The sequence below is a fragment of the Nothoprocta perdicaria genome, unplaced genomic scaffold, assembly GCF_003342845.1.
Source record: "Nothoprocta perdicaria isolate Ctin4 unplaced genomic scaffold, notPer1 scaffold_40, whole genome shotgun sequence".
Classification (NCBI taxonomy): Eukaryota; Metazoa; Chordata; class Aves; order Tinamiformes; family Tinamidae; genus Nothoprocta; species Nothoprocta perdicaria.
Genome location: NW_020455644.1, coordinates 1,935,573 through 1,941,646, shown reverse-complemented (window position 1 = coordinate 1,941,646; position 6,074 = coordinate 1,935,573).

Genomic DNA, 6,074 nt, shown 5'->3' with positions numbered 1-6,074 from the left:
ATTCACTATCACAGAGCTGAGAAACGTAACAACCTGAAAAACATCCCACACTCTCTAGATAACTACTTAAATACAGAGTCTGGGAGTTCCTTCGTGGAGAAATTAAACTTAATAGGAACAAATGCTACCACCTGAACTCAACACTTGTTGTCTCAGTGCAGTTTTCATTCAGTTCTCTCACAACAGAATGTAGTATTCCAAGTACAGACAGTGGTTTGGGATACAGTTCATATCATGGACCACTTAGAGAAAAAGCACTGCATTTTAAAATCCACCCCTCATTTTAAAATGTACTCTATTCTGTATCAAAAGAGATCAGMATTCATTAAGCATAATCTTACTTCCTCACTTTTGTGCTAAAAATATTTAATAGATATTTGTTCAAAATATTTTATACTCTTACAGTTGCACCAAATACCTCGGTTTCCTTCTCAAACATACTATTTACCCTTTAATATAAGGGATATCTTTCAACATAGCATCAGCTGTGATGCTTGTCAAAACTCCATACTGTTAGACATATTATTACTTAAGCGATCATTTTCTCATTTAAAATTTCACTAAGAATACACTAAATTAAATGAAGAAAATTAAATATGAAGTCCCCAAAACATGGAAGCTTGAGCAAAATCTAGAGTGTCACACTGCTTCAAGTAGTAGTTATTTCCAGAGTACCTGCAGTTACTTCTACAGCAAAAGACAATGCAGAGACTGACATTTCTCTTTAGCCAGCCCTAGCTCCACCTCCTCTAAAATTTGCTAAGGGGTTACACAATGCAGAATCTGTGATATTACTCCAGGAATCTGGTAACAAAACAGAAGATTATAGCAAGCAATATACAGAATCAAACACTCACCTTGCTCAGTGATACCCTGTTYGGAATTTCTACACCAAAAGAAACACAAGAAATACACTAAACACAGTAGTTCAAACCTTTGATTTGCTTTCATGCTCTAATTTTCATGACTGAGATAATACATTTATACRTATTATTTTAGCTTTCTTCAGAATATCAGTACAATTACTGTACAGAGAATACTTACTAAGACGGCACAATGCTACCATATATATAAAGCAAATTTTAAAAAAAAAAGGGTGAAGAAACATGCAAAAATTATTAACTGAAAAAGTATACTTCATGTGAACTTCAGATATGATAAAAAGTTCAACTTTTTGCACATTAATTTTTGTCAAAATATATGGTACACCATAGAAACTCCAAATAGAAGTTAAGGCTCAATTTTCTTTCTATTAAATATTCCACAAGTGGAGTCCTCTGCATCAAGGGCTCTTTGTGTAGCTGGGAAATGTAGCAGATTGTACAGAAACTAATGGGGCCTGGGAAGAGTAGCTGAATTCCACCTGTCTGATAGAACTAGTAACTGAGTAGAGGATGCTTCCTTGGGGAAAAAAAAAAAAAAATCAAACTAAATATAATTAACARTAAAATTTTGTACAAATGTACACAGAAGACAGAATTTAAAACCAAATGCAGTCTTGCGAGTGTTAAAGCATCAAAAGTCACTGGATCCTAAAACCACAAATAAGGAGTGAGCCAAGAAATCGGCGTGGTTAAACTACTGAAGGTTTCCTGAAGACAGAAAGAGATCAGGACATTGCAGAATACTGTCCTTCCACGTGGATACGAGCAACAGAAGGCACAAGAGAAAACAGATCAAGGTATAAATTGGTTGTTACCAGAGTAAAAGACTGAATGGGAGCAAAATTACAAATAAAGTGAGTGCTCTGTGAAAGGGAAACTGTTTTCCATATCATTGCAGCCCAGAATTAACAGAAAGAGAGATTACTAAACTGGCTATACTGGGACTTTCTGCTATTCAGCAAAACATTTCAGCATAAATAAAGCCTGTGGGTTTCGGCAAATCTCAATGCTTGAAGCGGTTCTCTGGTTGAATACAGTACATAGGGCACAAGACAATTATAACACTTTTCTGTGGTTGATTAAAAGCCTAAGCTGCAAAAGCTATTTATTGTCTTGCTAACCAAGGGCCACAGCCCCGGTTTAACGATTTTCACTATTTTGTAAAAAATACATGCATCAATAGAGAACTTGGTCAACAGGAGTGCATCTGACCACTAGAAGAGAATATGCAAGTAATTCACTCGGCCTGGAAGCTGGGATAAAAGAGACCACGGGAATAGTCTCCTTGCTTCCTACCTACCCCTAACCACGGAACCCAAGGACACCTTGGGAAGAGAGAACGACCATGAACATCCATGCGGCACAGAGCAGGCCTTCAAGGAGCCAAGAGGAGGATGAAACAGAAAACTGCTTTACAGACCCAATGCTTGAAGCRTCTGTGCCAGCTTGTCATATTAATTAGGTKACTATTACCAAAAGGAGGTATCAARACAAAAGYTTTCCTAGAACGGTCCTGGGATAAGTCACGTTATTACCCTCCCTACTCAACACAATTATCACTGACCATATTCRCTCTTTTGTTGCTACATCCTGCTGGTAGTTTATGGCTCTGTAGCAGGGACACACAACCCAGAAGAGTTCAGATGTATAAGCATGGAGAAATGGACCAGATGGAGAAAATGTGGACCAGAATCCTTGGAAGTACATTCCACTGCCAACTGAATACCCCTGATTTGTAAAAGGAGGTCCCAGGAGCTAGTTTTTAACTGAAGGTTATTCATTGCGGGACCCCAGGTTGCAGCTTCCAAACATGTTTGGCTGCCACACACCACAACTGCAACAGCAGCAGTTCCACAATCAACATCTCCCTCCTTCCACCGTATTTATCTKCTTTACTCTGCCCAGCTTACCCATTAAGTATTGTTAAATTGTTCCATCCTTACATTAATAAACACTAATTCATGTGTACAGATGTGCACCATAAAAATACTTATCAAAAAAAAAAGTTTCCATCATTGAATATTTTGTTAACTACTTCAAAACTCTTTTCTAAAACACTAAATCACAAATTAAAGGTACYGTGGCAGGGAGCCATTAAAGTCATGGGTGTTGGAGGGAAACAGATTTCTGAAAGCTTTCCTACAACCATAATCAAAAATAAGGCCTATCTGAATGCTTCCTATGATCTAACGCTTTGAGTACCCAAACCTGACACCTATGATGGCTCCCCTGCCCCTGTCCCCAGGGATTTCAGTGGGGTCAGAGTGACAAATCWTTTCACACCCTGGCTTCTAAGCTCTGTCCCACAAAAACAAAGGCAATGGGTGCTATCCCTTAAACATACCCTACGTGAAATTTACCGAGGACAGAACAGGACCAAACACCTGTATGTGAAACACTATGGAGTTTGGTAACTTCCCTGGCACTTTGGTGTTAAATTATAAAAGGACAACATAAAAAGCAGTACAATCCAAGTGTCATAACATATACGATAGTCTGAAATCCTAATTCAGAAAGAAACACTGATCAGTGCAGCTTCTCCAAGTAGTGATAATATAGTTTTATTGAAATACATGACTAAATAGCTTTTGCATTAAAAAATACATCTTTTGAGATTTTTCTATCCAATACACCATTTTAAATTAAGATGGAGTACAGGGATGACAACACCAGGGAAAATTTCCAAAGCTTTAACTTCTCACCATTCTATCATCACCTCAAAGTCAATTTTCACCTTTTTCACTAGCTGAATTTGTTATCTTACATTTTGCTTTGGGCCTCATGTGTTCTTGCAATAYGGTAGTACTGGATTACAAGAATATCGACAAGCCTATGTACCAAAAATGAACAATGTCTATTATTGCACATCTGTGATCTCCAGAAAGACAAGGAAAAGCATCCATATTCATTAATTACACATACATTGATTCTGTCCCTACATCTACTGAATAATAAGCTGACATTACTTTTCAAGATCTCTGACACAGGTAGATTTTTACACTTTGGATCACAGAGCAAAGCCACTTACAAGGCCTAACTATGGACCAGGCCTTACTACTTATGTCTGAAAGCAATGCAGGTTCATTAAAACCTGGAGTTAGTGACTGCTTGGGCATGACAGACCTGTCAGTTGCAGAGAACTTAGGGGGTCAGCAACCTAGCAGGGGAAACAAAGCAAGCAAAAAGCCCCAAAGACCTTCTGACAATTATTGATGAGGTTTCTGTACCTCCTTCACTTGTAACTTCTGCAAATGAAAAAGAGAAAAGGTCTAGAAATCTTGGATGCAATCAGAACACACCAGTAATAATTCAACTTTTCAAATGTTACAGGAATGAGGTGTTCTGGCACAGAAAAAGACTGAAAGCTGGGTTGCATTTGGGTTGCATTGACACAAGGACTGCAGAGATAATTCTGGATTTTTAACATTAAAGACTCCTTTCAGATTCATTGGTATTCTGAAATTCTTCAGTGTCCAAATATACCATCTACTTTTTTTTTTAACCTCTTCTTCCCAGAGCTGCTCTCTGGAATATGCTGTCAAGCAGTTTCAGAAAATCACCACGATCCTTTCCTTCCAGGTCCCAACATGGACCAAAGGCGCCACAAATATCACGAAGGTCACCCTGATCCAATTCATTTCTCCGTGGTGGCACGTTGAGTTCCTAATTGCCCGTGTTATCTAAAAGCAGTCAAACTAGAAGGCAAGACTACTCTTTCTTTTACTTATTTTTCCCCTTTAAATTCTACACTATTATATCTACCTAATCGATCTTTTTTTTCCCTTCCTGTCTTTTCCACCCATTGAATAATTTCCATCAGCAAACTCTTCCAGTCCTGTCTTACTGCTCATGCCCTTTCAATCCGAGTCATACCCAGGTCCAGCACAGTGCAAGCCCAGTTCTCTCCTTCCACTGATTTATCTAACTACCTCCATTTCCACACAACCACCGAACAGTCAAAAATGGGCATTTTAAGTAGCTTTAGGCTACTTAAGCCCATACCTTGGGCTATGAAATAAGCCCTCCTCCCCCCCCCCCCYTTTTTKGGGGGGGGTATCTCTAAAGATGGTCAGGGAAAGGTGCCAAGACCTGCATGGTGTATTTAAATGACTGCCAATAACCTTATTTTAAGCTTTCATGAACCATTGAAAAGGGATCCATACATCACCATCTGTAAATAACAGCTGTAACCAAATGCATAATATGCATTAGAATAATATGAGCTTTCTAAAAACCCATTAGCTCTACCCCTGCACAGAGCAGTCGAGAGGTTTGGAAGCGCTGCATACAAACACAAAGAAAGAACAGTCAGGGCACATACATTTTTAAGGCAGATAAAGTCATAACATACACTTTTGTCAAGGGGCTTATCTGGCAATTCATTTCCTGGATGCCGCGACCCAAGGACAGGGGCACAAGCCCTATCTGTGCCACRGATCCTCCTCCCACGCAAATTACGCCGCAATTCACACTTTCCGCATGCTGAGCTTTGCGAGGCCTCCTGAATTTTCACTCCCTGCTGCCTGGCAAAGCCACAGCAGMGGTGGCCACGAACTAAAGCATCAGCTGTGGTAACAATTTATTAAACTGTGATTTCCTCTTTTTTTTTTTTCCCTCCCCGCTCATATGCGGGCCAACAAGCGGTTACCGCCGGTGACATTTAGAGCCCCCGCCGCGGGGTTCCTCCGGTTAACACCTCGCTGGAAGGCGCCTCGCGCCGCCCCGCTCCCGCTCCCGTTCCCCGCGGCAGCGGGGCCGCTTCGGGGCCGCGCCCGGCGGATCGGGGCGGCTGTCGGGAAGCGGCGCGGCCGCTCCGCCCGCCAGGCGGGCCCGGCTCGCGCGGCCCACGCGCAGCGTGGGTTGGGAGCGACAGGGAGAGCCCGACAGCCGTTGGGGAGAGCCCCACAGCCGTTGGGGAGCGCCCGACAGCGCCAACGGCCAACGCTGCGCGCGGGGCCCCCTCGTCGCCGCGGGCCGGGGCTCCCGTTAGGCGGCTGCTCCCACGACCAACGCGAGGCCAACGAGGAAGTGAGCGCAAAGTTACCGTGTGGGGGCACAACCRCGGGCTGAGACGCAGTGACAGAGTTCTGCAACGTTCTCTTAGTTTATTTGAAAGTGGAAAACCCCAAGCGACGCGTCCGGAAAGGCAGCCCGTGGCTACCGCCCCCCTGTCTCATTCACGGGGCCGCC